At 43.8% G+C, this 17,724-nt stretch overlaps 1 long non-coding RNA gene across 2 annotated transcripts in view; it reads right to left on the bottom strand.

Moving 5' to 3' along the window:
* The window catches only part of LOC138689997 (uncharacterized), a 38,895-nt gene that overhangs the window by 2,390 nt on the left and 18,781 nt on the right, over positions 1-17,724 (bottom strand). The window contains exon 2 of one of the 2 annotated variants that reach the window (XR_011328773.1): positions 3,831-3,914. The exons of the other annotated variant lie outside the window; for it this stretch is intronic. This is a non-coding gene — a long non-coding RNA (uncharacterized lncRNA). The remainder of the gene's footprint in view (positions 1-3,830; positions 3,915-17,724) is intronic. 2 annotated transcript variants of the gene reach the window in all.

Here is a 17,724-nt window from a genome sequence, read left to right as displayed (position 1 = left end):
ACTTGGGCTACCCAAACCTCAAAAACAGGCACTGCAGCCCCTCCAGCCCCGGCAATGAGCACAGCAGCTACCCAAACCTCGGCAACGGGCACTGCAGTCCCTCCAGCCCCAGTGACGAGCACTGCTGCTACCCAAACCTCGGCGACAGACACTGCGGTTATCCAAAACCCGGTGAGCGATACTGCAACTGAACCAGCAGACCAACCTGCACCAGCATCAGTTGCCCCCGTACAGAAAAAGAAATATACAAAAAAATCAGTTCGCTTAGCGAAGGATGAAGATGAACCAGGGTCATCATGGGAACCGGAGGAAGAGGCAGAACCAGAGGTAATAACCCGGTCCCTATCCTTGAGTGAGCTGCGGGATTTGCGAAAAGACTTTGGCCGCCGTATAGGTGAGCATATTATCACCTGGCTCCTCTGATGCTGGGACAATGGGGCTAATAGCTTGGAATTAGAAGGTAGGGAAGCCAAGCAGCTGGGATCGCTTGCCAGGGAAGGTGGCATTGACAAGGCAATTGGAAGAGGGACACAAGCCATCAGCCTCTGGAGGCGACTCCTGTCAAGTGTGAAGGAAAGGTACCCCTTTAAGGAAGATGTTATATGTCAATCAAGCAAGTGGACCACCATGGAAAAAGGTATTCAATATCTGAGGGAATTAGCTGTGCTAGAGACGATCCATCATGACCCGGACAACCCACAATTACCCAAAGATCCAGATGAAGTCCAATGCACACGACCCATGTGGCGGAAGTTTGTACGGAGCGCACCATCATCCTATGCCAACACATTGGCAATAATAGCCTGGAAGGATGAAGAGGCACCGACAGTGGAGGAAGTGGCTCGCCAACTCCGTCAATACGAAGAAAATCTCTCCTCCTCCCTACAAGCCTGCATTGCGGCTGTGGAGAAGCTGTCCGAGGATTTCCAGCAATTCAAAGAGGATGTGTCCTACTCCACACGTGTAAGGACCAATGTCTCAGCTATTAGGAGTGAGCGTTCCTCTGCCCAAGAGAGAGAATATAGAAGGTACACACCGCGAGGTGCCCTGTGGTTTTACCTATGTGATCAGGGAGAGGACATGAGGAAATGGGACGGAAAACCTACCTCGGTCCTAAATGCACGGGTACGTGAACTGCGAGGAAAAACCACCACAAAAGGGGATTCTACCAGGAAAAATGCCGCTCCAGTTTCCAAACAGAGTAGAAGGGCTGATTTTATTTCCGATCCTCTTGAAGGGACTTCTGAGCCAATTTTACGAGAAGTGAATACTGAATACTCTAACCAGAATTAGAGGGGCCCTGCCTCCAGCCAGGTGGAGGAAAGGGGTAACCGGGTCTATTGGGCTGTGTGGATTCGATGGCCTGGCACGTCAGACCCACAGGAGTATAAGGCTCTAGTAGACACCGGCGCACAGTGCACTCTAATGCCATCAAGTTATAAAGGGACAGAATCCATTTGTATTTCTGGTGTGACAGGGGGATCCCAAGAATTAACTGTATTGGAAGCTGAAGTAAGCCTAACTGGAAATGAATGGCAGAAACACCCCATTGTGACTGGTCCAGAGGCTCCGTGTATCCTTGGCATAGACTATCTCAGGAGCGGGTATTTTAAGGACCCGAAGGGGTATCGATGGGCTTTTGGTATAGCTGCCTTGGAGACGGAGGGCACTGAACAGCTGTCTACCCTGCCTGGTCTCTCTCAAGACCCTTCGATTGTGGGGTTGCTCAAGGTTGAAGAACAACAAGTGCCAATTGCTACCACGACGGTGCACCGGCGGCAATATCGCACCAACCGAGACTCTCTGATTCCCATCCACAAGTTGATTCGCCAACTGGAGAGCCAAGGAGTGATCAGCAAAACTCGCTCACCCTTTAATAGTCCCATATGGCCAGTGTGGAAATCTAATGGGGAGTGGAGACTAACAGTTGACTATCGCGGCCTGAATGAAGTTACACCACCGCTCAGTGCTGCCGTTCCAGATATGCTAGAACTTCAGTATGAGCTAGAGTCAAAGGCAGCCAAGTGGTATGCCACAATTGACATTGCTAATGCGTTTTTCTCAATCCCTCTAGCAGCAGAGTGTCGTCCACAATTTGCCTTTACTTGGAGAGGTGTCCAGTACACTTGGAATCGATTGCCCCAGGGGTGGAAACACAGCCCCACCATTTGCCATGGACTAATCCAGACTGCACTGGAAAAAGGTGAAGCTCCGGAACACCTGCAATACATTGATGACATCATCGTATGGGGCAACACGGCAGAAGAAGTCTTTGAGAAAGGGAAGAAAATAATCCAAATCCTTCTGAAAACCAGTTTTGCCATAAAAGAAAGTAAGGTCAAGGGACCTGCACAGGAGATCCAGTTTTTGGGAATAAAATGGCAAGATGGACATCGTCAGATCCCAATGGATGTGATTAATAAAATAGCAGCTATGTCTCCCCCGACTAATAAAAAGGACACACAGGCCTTCTTAGGTGTCGTAGGGTTTTGGAGAATGCATATTCCAAATTACAGTTTGATTGTAAGCCCTCTCTATCAAGTGACCCGGAAGAAGAATGATTTTAAATGGGGCCCTGAACAACAACAAGCCTTTGAACAAATTAAACGGGAGATTGTTCATGCCGTAGCCCTTGGACCAGTCCGGACAGGACCAGATGTTAAAAATGTGCTCTATACTGCAGCTGGGGAGAATGGCCCTACCTGGAGCCTTTGGCAGAAAGCACCTGGGGAGACCCGAGGCCGACCCCTGGGGTTTTGGAGTCGAGGATATCGAGGGTGGTGAGCAATTGCCCTGCGCATCATTTGTACATTTCAATCCTTTTATTACTACTGTTGTCATTTTATTAGTGTTATCATTATCATTATTAGTTTCTTCTTTTCTGTTCTATTAAACCGTTCTTATCTCAACCCATGAGTTTTACTTCTTCTCCCGATTTTCTCCCCCATCCCACTGGATGGGGGGGAAGTGAGTGAGCGGCTGCGTGGTGCTTAGTTGCTGGCTGGGGTTAAACCACGACACCCCAGAAAGGATCCTCACTCCCTTTCCATGCAACAGAGCAGGCTTTACAAATCCACCAGTATTTCAAAATATGTCTTCTGGTGGGAGAGGAAACACTCCCTTTCTTTTCCTTCCCAGCCATCACTCTTTTCCAATTCAGCTTCTATCTCAGGGAACAAAGCCTGATGTATCTCACTCTTCCGAGGAAAAAGGAACAAATGTTCCTATGGGCGTAGATCCAAACACACTGAAGGTAACACCAAGTCTCCCAAACAATTCAACTAGCTTTGCAACAAGCTCACCAAAGATAAACATATGCAGTCTATGTAATGAAAGTAAATGAGCATCCGGATTTTAAGCCTCTGTCAGCCCATCCAGTGAAACTCAATGAGGCAGCTGCTGTCAACTTCTTGACTAAGCCAAGCAAATAACGCTATGAAGCAAGTGAGGAAAGCAAGCTGCAGGTATATGCTTCTTCTGAGTGGCATCAGAAATTGGCAGGGAAGAGCATCCTGGCACAAGTGCATGAGCTGGAATACAATTAAGTTGGCTCCATAGCAAACCTACACTTTCTTAGTGAGTTGAAGAGACTCTTGCTTTACAGTGCATCATAGTGATGCCATCATCAGCACCCCGGTGTCCAAGTGAATTATTAAAGCAATATAGCCGCATGAGTACATTGCAAAAAAGAATAATTGTTTAGAGGATGGCTTTGTATGGAAAATGGTCCAGCAGTAGATCCTGTTATGCTGGTCAGCTCCTAGGTGGGAATTGTGGTCTTCTTACAGTGAATGCACACAAAAGACATGGCAAAATGAGCAGTGTCTTACTCTTCAGTGCTGTACCAGAAGGCAAGAAGCTCCATCCCAAAAAAGCCCTGAGGCTGGAGGATGGTCAGGGTCCCAGTGGTTTACCTGTGGAAAACATGGTGCAAGAGGGAATCAGCTGTGTTTAGGAGAGACTTGCAAGAAAAAAACCTCTGTGCTGCACAAATCAGCTGGATGAGGCAGCAGCAAGCTCTCTTCCCTTCCAAGTGTCTCTGCTAGAACAAATACCCGAGAAGAGTGTCCTGCAGCTCTGCGCTGCTGCAGTGCTCCTTCCTTGGATGAAGCTAGAAGCTGAAAGGTCCTGACCCACTTGAGTAAGACCACTGGTGATTGGAACTGGTGATGAAAGGTCCCATGGTGGCTTCAGCTGGAAGAGTAATGTCAAATCCCAGCTGATGACGGCATTGCTTGTGCAGATTCCCTTCTCACCACTCTGCCCAGCTTAAAAAGCATTCAGCAGTCCTTATTTTCTGTATTTACACTCTCCAGGCTGCTGATTTTCTGCTATTTCCCACACCAAAGAGAAGTGCTTTCAACAACTGCCAATTTCTACTGTGGAGATACATTAATTGATTGGGAAGAGATTTAAGACCATCAAGTAAAATATCTGATTAACAGAAGTTCAGAAAACTCCTCTGATTGCTGATCCCAAAGTTTTAACTCCAGGTAGCATATTTCCAAATGTAATTCTTTTGTTTCTGTGCTGGCTGTCGTAAGGACTAATGCCAAAGAACCTTTACATACAGAAATCCTATGTGAGTTAGGTCAGGCTAAAACAGCACATAAGAGGGTATTCTGGCATACTTCACTATCATGTTTTCTGCCCCTTTTCACCCAGCCCTACACCTGAGTCTGTTGGTAAAAGTGCTTGGACTTGGAGACTTCTACTCTCCCTGGACTTCCCCCAGCTGGCCCTAAGGTCCTTGACCAGCAGAGTGAAACACAGCATTGGCAGAAGACAATTCTAATGGTTAAGTCTAGAATTTTAATCCCAGCCACTGTAACTCACCATAAGTTTTGATTTGATCTATAACCCTAATAAAAGCCACTTCCTATGAAGCTAAGCTGCGCAGAAGTGGCTGCTATTTTACTGGGAAGTAAAAAAAACAACCCTCACATATTACAAGAGACTCTGAGCCATCAGATGTGCTTTCCAGCATTTATTATCTGATTTGATGTGTTAATGGCTGGTTATTCTCATTAGCTGTTCTCTGGATTGATACAAACTGTTTTTCTGCACTTAGGCTGTGCAGCCTACTGTGTAAAGGTAACTAGCATGGGGCCTATGGATTAACTGGAGAATCAGATGTCAGCTGTGTTTCCATTCTCTAGCAGTCGTCTGAAGGAAGTGATGCTTCTGCAGTGCAGCTATGCAATGTCAAGAGCCCCTGGCTGAGATGAAGGCACCGATGTACAAACAGGAATGCAAGTTGCTGCGCTTATGAACTTGCACCAGGGAAAGTCAAGACACAAACAAAGCAGAGGTAAAGCAGACCCATAGAGATTAAGATATTTGTTAAATGAGAATGTGCCAAGTGGGAGACAGGGCTCTGCAAACATGCTGCTTTGCAGAAGAGTGCTGGCTGTTAAGCAGTTTTACCTGGCTGCTCCACTTGCTGTGACAGATCTCTCCCTTGTGTTAAATAAACTGTCCACTGTGTGAAGGAAATCTGTGCAAGGATGATCGGTCACTCTATACCAGAACCAATAAAGGATCAAACAAGAGAAAACTGTGGAAAGCTACATAAGCAATTACAGCAGAGCAACTCTTGTCTCATGACATCTAAGCACACAGACATTCTCTTGTTTTGTGTGAGGTAATGCTGTCCTCAAGGGCAAAATCACTTTAAGTGATATGACTGCAAGAAATATAGTACTTCACCTTATTCTTAAACCATCTGAGAACAGAAAGCCTTTTGTTTTGCTCTTTTGTAGTGGGTGCAGGGTGGAAGCTGGAAACAGAGAGCATGAGCCACACCTACATCTGGTGCTGAAAAGGGGTTGTCTTTAGAGCTGGAACAAAGAGCTAACAGACTTCAGCTCTCAGGCATAAGATCCTTGTCCAGGATGCATGAAACCTTTCTGTTGCCATAAAGTATTACAAAAGGTAGGGCCAGATCCCAGAAGGGACTTGGAAACAGATCTTGCTGCTGAATGTGATAGGATTGCTTGTGCGCTGTTGATGGATGAAGCAAGGCTGGTAATAGCTGCCTGCCTGCACAGCATGCCCAAAACCCAAGTAAAGAAAGGCAAAAAAGAGCACATACAAAAAGAAAAATGTGAATTTTCATGTTAGAGGAGGAAAAGCATGAGGAAAAGCATAAACAAATTGTTGGAAAAGCTGGACTTAGCAGCTCAGCCTGGGATCTTAAAAAGAGTCTTTGAGTACAAGGACTGGCAAAAAGCACACAGGGTCAGAGGGCTTCAGGCCCATCTAGATCACTTTGAAAAGCTTAATTCAACTCAGCCTAGGTTTGTATCTAAACTGAACTTGGAAAACTGAAACACTCCAAGGAAGCCGTAGGGGCTTACTGTGTTCAATGTGAGGGACATAGGCAAGAGAAGGATGTCGCCATTGATGTATACTGCTGCATCTGCAATACCATCTGCTGGTTCACTGAAGAAGCTGGTCAACTGAACACAAAGGCGCAGACACACTCTGGCAAGAAGGAAGCAAGCCACTCACCCACCATCCCCGGCATCCATATTGTCCCGTGCCTGGTGTGGCTGTGGTAACACCGTTCCAAGGCCACTGCTATTGCACTCAACTTTTACAGTAGGGTCTTCTGACTGTATGTTGCTATTACCAATTTGCAAGTGCAGCCCCTTAACTGCTAAAAGTGTATCTATAACTATGTTCTGGTCCTAAAACTAGCTCTAAAGCATATCATTACAGTAGTCATGGTGTGGATGTGATCCCCTGCTTTGAACTTGCATGAGGCTAAATCAAGGCTAAAAAATTTATATCCATGGATTATGGCAGCCAGTTAATGTCTACTACAACTCCACCTAAACAAACCATCACTATGCAGATCTGCCGTATTGACTGCCTGCCAGTCAACAGATGCTTCTGTTTTCCTGATATACCCAGTTACTCACCAAAAACATTACTGGGTCCTTTTAGAGGAACCACCTAAAGATACATTGCACTGTACTCAGAGAAGTAGATTATTTAGTCTGTAAAAATGTTCTGATCAGCAGAAGCGTCTATTAATGTGCCCTCAAAAGGGAATATTCATTATCACGTTGAGGCTAAAGGATGCTAAAGATTTGACCTATAATGATGGTTTTGAAGATGGGTGCAATATATTAGCTGCTACTAGCAAACTTGGTTTGGCCATACATGGGAGATAATGTGGGTCCATCCTGACAACAGCTGATTACGCATTCACTTCGAACAGATCACTCTGAAAAAGCACTGCATAAGTAGAAGCCAGGAGAAAGAAGTTGGGGGGATGAATCTGGGTCTTCTCCTGCAGCTGCCCTACAAAAGCATTCTCATTAGCTGCAAGGAAAGACAGAGAGAAACCATGTGACAGTACATTGGATATGCTGAGAGTGATGAGGAGGGGCAAATCCTGATCCACCTGGGACAGAAACAATATCAGATATTAAAACAGCACGTGACTGTCATGATTAGGGGAAAATGCTAAATAAACAGCTGCACACACATCCTAACCTTCCAGGGTAATCACTCACCCTCTGGACCAATCCTGAGGGAGCACACACTGGTGGCCTGCAGAGCCATCTTACATTCATATACTTATAAAATCAGGCAAGCAGCCCCAGCCTCTGAGGAATAATCACAATGGGCACAATGGGAGAAAAGCAATCTTATCTGCTCATTCCTGTGAAACCGCCCGCAGGCAGACACAGAGCTCATCGGTGGGTCCTCAGAGACTATTTCATGTTGGTAACTGGAAGATGTCAGCCACAAGCAGCTGTGACAGCATTTTAGGCAAGCCAAGTGGTAAACTGATGGCAGGTAGTGACACAGATTCAGTCAGCCTCAAAACAGCCTGATTGGGGGCAAGAGAAGAGCAAGCCACATGCTGCCATCAGCTGCACCATTGTGTGTAACAGCTGGAGGCCTTGGGCTTTGCCAAGCTGGCAGCCATATGGCAAATGAGGTAGAGAACCATTAATCTACATCCCCACAAGGAACTTCTTCAGATAATGCAAGCATGGGGCCACGTTAGCACACCGTAGGTTTTGCTTCACTTCTCTGTATGAAAAACAAATCCCCCACACACATCCCACGTGCACTTGCAGTTCAGGCAAGTAGGGAAATAGTTCACGATGCCATTGACCTAACTGCGTGGGTGAGTCACGTGGCAGGATGCATTGGGATGGAAAGGTTCTGCTAGCCACTCTTGTCTGAGCTGCCCTGCCAGAGCTGGGTACAGCCCAGGGCTCTTGCCTTCCAGACAAAGTATTTTCTCTGAAGTCTTAGGAGGGTTATCAGGGATAAAACCAGGACTAAAGTTCAAGGGATTTGGTTCTAGGGCTAAAGGAGCATTTGAATTTGGCACTGAAGCGATTGAAAGCAGAGCCCTCTTTACCCCTGGTGATAGAAAGTTGATGTGATTGCCCTCTTTGATTTTTGTTTTCAAGACTCAAACACAAACAGTAAACCTTGGTCTTCCCCCAGGGCTGAGCTAGAGAAATGGGCTAGGATGCAGCACTTCAAATTCCAGACAGACGCTGTAATAAAATGTGGAAATTGGATGCAAATTATTTACTACATTTATGATACCACATTATTTACTGGCACTGCAGTTTGATAATCACAGCAATAATTTTCAAATTACCTTTGCTCACTATTCACTCTCTTATGAGTACTGAAATGCTTACTGTTCTTAAGCAGAGAGGATTTCTAAGACCTGTCCAATGCTCCTAAATTGAAACAATTTGCAAATTACTATGGAGGCCCAATGAACTTAAGGCTGATTTTCGAGGGCACAAATGGCAGTGAAGCATTATTTCTTTACAGACAACAGGACATCCAACTAATGATTTGCTGAGACACAGGAAGTCTCACATAAAACACTGTCTTAAATTTATGGCTCCTAATTCCCAGCTAGTGGGGAAAAATAAACAAAAAGCCACTAAACCAACCTCCTTCTCCTAGCATTTACTTGCTCCTCATATACAGTGATTGGCTCTAACTCTGTGTTTGAAGAGCATGCATGTCCCTGAACCCAGTATAGTTGAGACGATAATCTGCACCTGATAAGCTGCACCCTGGGACATCTGCTCAGTATTGACTTGCTTAGGTCTAATTGTTGGCTAGGACACATGGTAAACCAAGACATCAGATAAGTCCTGGGAGTAGGTGGAAGATCAGAAATATGATCCTGGGAGCCAGTATCTTGGCATACTACATATCTAGGCAGGCAGTACTGTAAAGTTGACTATGAATAGGAAACCTTCCCATTAAATCAATTATCCATTAACAAATTAGCCAGAACAACAGGATAAGATAGGTCTGAGTACTTCAGAATAGACGCAGCTAGGCAAGACGTTCTGAGCCTCACAACTTCTAAGAGATGCTCAGGGAGAACAATCTCACAGAGGCTATCCTCCATCAGAATGATCTGATTCAATATGAGGAGACACTGGAACATAATTATTGCATGATGGTCATCTTTCAGCTGTGCTTTTCTGATGTCTGCACGCTAGGATAAAGGCAGACATGGATTACTAAACTGATGATGCACACAGTGTATATTTTTATCCCACCTATAAACAAAAGCACATATATGCTTATTATGTATAATGCAATAAAAATAAAAAAGCAAACCCCAAACAATGAATCACTTCCTTGAAAGGGTTTTGCTTAATCATGTGCATGGTCATGCTGAGTGATGCTGTTGCGAGTACGCTGACACAACTTCAGCTTAGTTCTCTCACTGATTAAAAGAGAAATGTCTGTGAAATACTCGGTCACATTAGCAATTTAATGGGTTGTCTCATTCTTGTGTTTTTGCTAATTAAGGGTGTTGTGCAGGTAGCAATCAGATATTAACTGTGCTCCACACTGCAATATATCCAGCACAGATGAGCAGACCAGAAAAAGTCCAGAGCAAAATACAAACCTGCTCACATGCTTTCTGAGGTGCCCTTTGAAATTACTATGACTAAAAGTGATTGGCCATTTTACACACCTTTGGATTGCAATCTTGGTTTTTGTCACACTAGGATGAAATTTATCTCACCTAACTTTGCTGTCCTAAAACACAGGTGTCTAGGCTACTTCTGTAGGCTGCCTTTCAGGCTGATAGGGGAGAGCGAGGCATCTCCTGACCACATGCCTCCTTTAAGAGTAGTCAAAGCCAGGCGAGCAAATCCCTCCCAAACCTCTGTTCTTATGCGGGCTAGCAAGAACTGCACATGCATCAGAAGGAGGGAGTAATAGTGCATCTCTGGAGACACTCTACACTTGTGCTGGAAAATACTTAACATTTACAGACCTATTTGAAGTATGAGAGCCAGATCCTCAGCTCATACCTACTTGCATCCACTTGCAAGGGCCACAGAAGCTTGCAGGTACTGAGTTCTCCTAAGAATTAAGCAGTCAGCAGAGGCAGTGTGTCATCATAAAATATAAGCTAGCATAGTCTTATTGTAGGACCTTTACTCCAGTATTACCATCCTTACTCTCACTGCAAAGTCAAATTTGCTCCCTATCATCTCTACACCGTGAAACCTATTGGTCTGCAGCATCCACTAGCTGCTTCTCACCCAACATCTCATCAGGCAGTTCAGACACATGATTATGTGTCATTTAAAAACTCTGTCCTTCCTTCCTGTGCTGTGAAAGCAATGATGCTTTCAGTAACACAAACCAGCTGGGTTTAACAAAGTCTGAAATAATTTATGTATTTCAAATTCACTACCTGTTTTTTCTGGAGCCTGTGCATTTCACAGGAAGTTTATTACTCAGCCAGACTACCCTTTGCAGTATTACAAAGCAGGCTTTTGCTCGCAGGGCAGAGTAGATGTTTGTATTTCACAATCTGCATTTATTTGACAAACTCACAGTGAGGGATTCTGTTCTACTATAGCCACAGATTGTCTTATTTACAGACAGGGTAAAACTAATAATTAGTCTACTGAGACAATTAGGCAAACACCATTAATTATCAAGTGTGTAAACAAAATAGGTCTACATCAGCATTCACAAAGCTGAACAGCTGACCTTTCCACCACAGCAAGCCTTCGCCTTTTCTTGTCTGCTTTTCTTCTATTAGCTGCTCCAGTTGTGAGGTTCAAACAGACCACAAGATGCCCCTCTTGCTGTCATCCCACTGCTGTACAAGCTGGTCCCGTTTTCAGACAGCGCACAGGGAGGAGATCCTGTCTGGTGGCCCAACATGCTCTGCAGGAATGTGTCACTGTCAATGAACTTCTGAAGAAGCCCAAGCTGCTTTCTGGGGGAAATGTGCCTGCCAGGCTGATTTACACTGGAAGCCAGCCTACACCTTGTTAGTGTGTCTGGCTGGCACCTGCACAGCTGTCATGGCAGGCAGCTTGGGTCCAGCTTTCCCAAGCTCCCAGCTCCTCAAGAGACTGCCTTTGGTAATAGAGACATCTGTACTCAAGACCATCCCACCCCTTGGCAAAGAAGAGGTTGTTCCACTTCCCCCCTGAATGTGTGTCAGCAGCTGCTCTCTTTGGATGTCGGTACTATTCTGATGGCCTGCTGTTTCTTATATTTCAGGTGACTTTTTTCACCTCTTTATCATCTGAAAGGTCTGCATTTTTGTATTAGGTGTATTGTATCATCCAGGACGATGTTGGTTTCGTTACTGCCAGCAGAATTCAAGACATCTTCAAGAAACAGCACAGTGTTGTCCTCAGCCACTCCCTTTTTGTTATAAAGTCCTCCCTTCCTCTTGAGGCTGAAGATTTCTTGCCTCTGTTCAGCTCTTCTCATGGACTGCATGCATCAGAAATGAGCCACATAAAACAAACTGACCAATGGACTGGGGCAGAATGCTGTGCTGGTGCAACAGATAGTAGTAAAACATGCTGTACCAGTAGTAGGCTAGGAAGGCTAGGGGCAGAGCATGAAGAAAACCTAAACATGTAGGACAGGTGGAGAGATACTGGCATGTTTTAATCATGCTCTGCACACACTGAGCTTCCATCTTACGCTGGGTGGCTTCTTCTGGTCCCTGACACACAGAGACTGTTGAGAGCTCAAGCTCTCACAACTGGATCCAACTCTCAGAAGTCCATCACCTGTCAGTGCTTCTTGTAATGCTTAAGGCCAGATTTTCAGCTGATTCAGCTGATTTTTTTAGATCATCGGAATGCCTGACCCTGTGTGGAGTACTCAGTCACCCTGAAAATCCTGCCAAGAAGAATAAATTGCATGGAGGATCTGTGCTGGTAAACCATAGCACTCCATATACCAGAGTAAAGGAAAGAGTCACCTCTGCTGGGAATTCATGCCCTTGCAGAAAAGGTATTGGTTCGCCAGTGCCACTGTAGCTTCGTGAACGTGCATCCTCCCACGAAACATTTCATCGCAAACCATGAGACAGTGATCCACCAGAAGCTATAAATTTTTTATAACAATCATAAGGGTCCATAAGATCCATCTGGTCTTTTGTTTTTCCCTGATACAGATTTGTTTGCCAAGAATCAGCTTTCAAATAGTGGAAGAACTGTGTTTTGGGTGGCTGATCAGCCCATTGAAATTTTGTTACTTACTGAGGCCTTCACACTTCCTGAAAGATCTCCTCTGTTTACTTGAATTTTGTGTTTGATGGAAATGCTCTTCAGTCTCCAAGTCTAAAAAATGCAGGTTTCAAACACACCTGGTTTTCTTCTGGGTATATCTCACTTTGAAACCACAGGGAAGATCACATGCAATACGTTTGCATTGGTCTATGTGGCGTTGCTGATCTGCTGGAATCAGAACTGGAGCTAGTGCCCATCTATGAAACACCTCCTATGAAATGCCTTTTGAACTATAAATGAACTTTGAACAGAGCTACCCAACAAGAGCAAAGCTTCCTAAGGGAGCTTACCCCCCTACTTCCAGGGGCCAAGGCTACTTGCTTCTGCACTGGTAAACTCCTGAGACACCTGTATTTGCCTGCTACAGTAAAGAAATATAGGAGCGGTCAATCTGCACTTTAGCCCCAAGGCATCTGCAAGACAAAACCGGCTCTGGCATGTTCAATTCTGATTCCGGAAAAACAATTAAATTGAACCCTGAACCACCCACAAGATGATGAAGGATGTGCTTTACCTGCCTTTGATAAATATTTAGTCACCAAAAATCTGGCACAGGTGGGAACACAGACTCTATGTTGTAGCCCTCCATGTGCCTGCCTGTTGCTCTGCTGCTCTCCCTTTGCTTGACAGTTCCTCACTCCACTACTTTTTCATGAAGGGTAAAAATGGGGGCGACCCCAACAAGGGAAATCAAGAGACGCTCAGGCTAAAACACACACAAGCCTGGCATTAGGAGACTTATTTTAATAGTCCCACTGCAAACTAGTGAATTTGTGTTTTCAAAGTAAATATCTGCCTTAACAACTGCCTTAACATATAGCTGAAATACGATACAGTTTCTCTTTGTTTCTGGGCTTTTTCCTTTTCCTTAACATGGCCATCGCTCACTTGGATTAGGCACCAGACTCAAAGAGTGAGTTCATGGAGAAAGAGAAGCACATAGAGAATCACCTACTTCTATCTCTGTCTCCACTGACTTTGAGGATTAATCTTGGGCATACTCCTCTGCATTTCCTTCCGGATGGTTTGGGGAGTTTCTTGCTCAACTTGCTGCTTTCTCTGAATCTCATTTTCCAATGTCCGTACTCTACAAGGACACCTGTACATGGCTCCTCAGTATCTAACCTGGAGCCAGTTAAACCAGACAGCATGACAGACCACATATCAAAGGGTTACGTACTGCAATGCATAAAGCCATTTATGGATTGCTGTCCCAAAGAATTTGTAAGGGAGACAGGAAAATTTGACCAATCCCATGTTCACAGCTTCACTCTTTCTAACACTTGAAATAGTAATAGAAAGACAAAATGAGGGTCTGTGAGTATGAACAGGCAGCGTAAATTCCTTCTTCAGCTTAAATATTGCAGTCACCACAAGATTTCTGTTGCTGTTATAAATCCTTAGTCATGCAGCTTCCACCCCTCAGGTCTGATATAGTCGAAAATATAGGGAACTAATAGCGTATTACTGTGACCTCTGCATTGATACTGATGCTTCATGATGCAATTCCTGTGGTTCAGTTAAAGCTATCTTCTTGCAGTAAAATTCCTATGTTGCATTTGAAGCATTTCACTCTGATATATTAAGAGCTTTTGAAGGTGATAGGTAGGAACTGAGGTGAGATCAATAAATACAAGGCCACTTTACTTGTTCCAGCTTTGAGCTCCTACCTAAAGACAGCCTGCAAATGTAAAAGATGTTGGGTGTTTTCTTTTTAGTTTCTCTTCTGATGTAAAAGCAGATGTGAAATAGCTTGACTTTACTTTAGAAATATCAAGTCTTGCTTTCATTTCCTTACTGGAGATTTCTTTTGGAACAAATTCTACTTCTTTTTGAAGGGGTTTTTAAGCCTTCTTGGGATGAAACTAAGGGAAATTTGACTGTGGTTGCTAAACACTCAGAGGATAAAGAACACAAGAAATGTAAACTATAGCAAAGAGAGTGCAGAATTAAGAGTTCTAAGAAAACAAAAACAAATTAAGTAAAGTTAAATGTAGGATGAAAGCAGGATACTTTTTAATAAGTATAACGAAAAGCAGAAATATCACGTAAGGAAAAACAACAAACACTGTTGGCTATCCAGTCTTCTTTAAAATTACATAAAGCAACAAATTTCTGGAGCAAAATCCCCAATCAGTAAGGGAATACTCAAAAGGATTACAAAAATGTCAAGAGATAGTATAAAAGCGAGAAATGGAAAGTATGTATGAGACCATAGACAAGTTACTACTGGCTCAGTCTTATAATCTCCCATCCTACTAACCTTGAAATTACAGTCCTCTTGTTTTGCAGAATTACACAGTAACTGCCTTAAACACAGCATATTTACACAAGTTGGAGAATAGGAAATAATTTAAAATCTCTTTCAGTAAAGACAGGCTACATTATAAAATGCAGTTCCTCAACTGTGAAAAGAGCTCAACCCAGTTAAACAGTATTTAGCATTCATACAGTTCTTTCACTTGCAAATGCTTCACAAATATTATCCAACTTAGGGCATAAAAGATCTTCCCAATGCATTTGCTTTTTGGCACAAGCTGGAGGTTACTGGTCCCACCATGAGCTCTGCCCATGCTCCTTATCCACTCCAGTGCAAAGTCAGGGTGGTGAGCCCAGTCACTTCCACTGACGTACATGAGGAACAGTCACCTGTACTCTCATGAGCTATTTGGTAGCCGTTGTAGGGGTAGTAATCTCCTTCAGAGGGATGGCAACACCCACAAAGGATGAAATGAAGCAGTATTTTCAAGTGCTCTTTTTTGTAATGCAGATATGCTCCTGACCTCCCCTTTGAGAGACAAGTAAATATTGTTACTCCTAATGGTAATAGCACTCTTGTCTCAGAACTTCTTTTAGAGTACCATTGTGGCCAGAAAAATTTCCAGCTAGTTCCCTCTCCTATTAAAACTATTGACAAGGTGAAATGATGATTTATTCGTGCTGCGTTTCTGCAGCATGGAATTTTGGCAGCAATAAATCTCTGTCCAGACAGATGATGTAATAATCTGAGCTTTCTACAAATGACTTAATGTTTCTTGGTGATTCCTAAAACAGTTCATATTTCCTAACTGAATGAGGAAATGCATGGACTATTTTTCCTCACCATGAATCAGTTTCAGAAAAAGGTTAGATGTTTTTTTAATTGTCTTGTCCTGTCTGGTATGGTAAATGGTCCAGTTGGTCACAAAAAAATACGTGCAATTTCTCAGCCTTTTCCATCTGTGAATTTTTAGGTACCTTTGTGACTCATATGATATAACCAAATGGAGAAAGACATAAGTCAAAGGGCCAGATCTGAATCCACATGCTCCACTGTTCTGAAGGAGTTTGAGGCAAACTTTATTCCACCAGCATTGGGATTTTTCTAGAGAGACTTTTGTGGTAAAGTCCAATTCCTTCAAATACACATGAATACACACAAATGCGCACACACACGCATAATTTGCACCACGTCTGTGCATCTCTGTGATGGATTCTTCTAAATCATGAAAATTGCCCACGGGATACCTGCTTTATATTTGGTTGATATAAAGCTTTAATTTGAATGCAGTAATCCTGACAAGTAGTGTCTGTATTTTAACAAAAGTCAGGGCTAAGCATCTTTATTAAGGCTACCCAAGGAATCAGGAGTAGATTCCTCTAGCCTTTATTCCAGTTTTCTGCACTAACTACTTTGCAGCTCTACATTGCCAAGAACTAATGACTGCCTTGTCCTTTTAGGTTTCTCTTTTCTTTTTAAGAGTGTACCAATAAACACACTAGCTTCCTCTTCTTCAGGGCTCATCACTTTGTCATCTCAAAGAGAGAAAAGCTTGAACAGAAACAACAGAGCTGAACTCCTTGAACTTTAGGGATAGTGAGATCTGGATTCTGTGTCTGTGTTTTGTGACTCACACCTCTTTGTAGCTTTGAGAAGTAAACTAAGTAGATTGCCTCTGTATCACATTGTTGAGACAGCAGCCAGGCTAGCCGAGTTATTCTGTCTTCATGTAAATGAAATGACAGTGAATGGGATTAGCTAAAAAGCAGCATCCACCCTTTGCACCCCCTGAAATATCTGCAGGACGCTTCCCTCCAGAGATCAGGTCACCTCTCGCTTGACGGAACAACAATGGCAGCTCCTAAATTTTGGCAAAAAAACCACCACAGCAAGATCAAATATTTAAGTCTCTACATCCATTTAAAGACATATGTTATATGGTCCCTGGAGGACACTTGATGCAAATGAAATCAGAAGGATCTATACAGAATTTTTCATGCCAGCTTCCTTCCTCTTTTGGATAAACAGGAGAGGGCTTCTGGGAACTTCAACAGAGGTAGCTCGACATTTTCTTCTACAATTAATTCAGTAAGGGGTCATGGATATGGCAAAGAGTGAGTAAGCATCAATGATTGTATTTAGATTAACCGCCAGGGCATTTGAGCTTACACCATCAAAACAGGAAACCCAACATCATGCTCCATCTTTCCCCAGCCCGGAACCAGCCCACACCTTCACTCCGCTGCACAGTTGCCATCAGCTCTGCAGGTAACCACCAGTGTCAGCCATGGTACCAACCGCAGCTATGGGTCAGCGCCTACAAAGAGTCAGACAGATGCTGCCTCAGCAAACCCAAAGATACAGACGCTACAATAGGAGAGCCCATATGCTCAAATGAAAATGCTTACTCTGTCTCTCCTCAACAAGGAGATTGTCCCTTAACTTATCTTCTGAAGACACATGCTAGTTTCCTTAGTGCTGGTCCTGTTTCTTTCCAAAGTCAGGTAAATTTTAAAAAGCTCCTTTTGTGAGGGTGTTTATAGGACTGGCATTGAGTACAACATATATTACCTGCTGTTGGTCCCCTACACCTAATATCTATCCTGAACTTTGGGCTTCTCTGGACAGGAAGATTTTATCTCCAATATCTGGAAAAAGGCTCTGTCCATAGGCAGGGCTATAAACAAAACCAACTAACTCAAGCCAGTGCCTATACTGTGTTCTCTTTAAACAGAGGGGGAAGGGAATGATTAATGAAAATGTGGTCAGTAGTATTTATTATTGAGTTGCCTTCCTCGCTCTGTCAGTTATTGCTGCAGGAGGCCCACTGCTCCATGCCCTGCTTCCTCTTCTGTCCTTCGAAAAATAAGCTGCATTGAGGCCAAA

The sequence above is a fragment of the Haliaeetus albicilla genome, chromosome 19 (assembly GCF_947461875.1).
Source record: "Haliaeetus albicilla chromosome 19, bHalAlb1.1, whole genome shotgun sequence".
NCBI lineage: Eukaryota > Metazoa > Chordata > Aves > Accipitriformes > Accipitridae > Haliaeetus > Haliaeetus albicilla.
The sequence above is the reverse complement of the archived record's forward strand: the minus strand, read 5'-3'. Positions and strand labels throughout refer to the sequence as shown.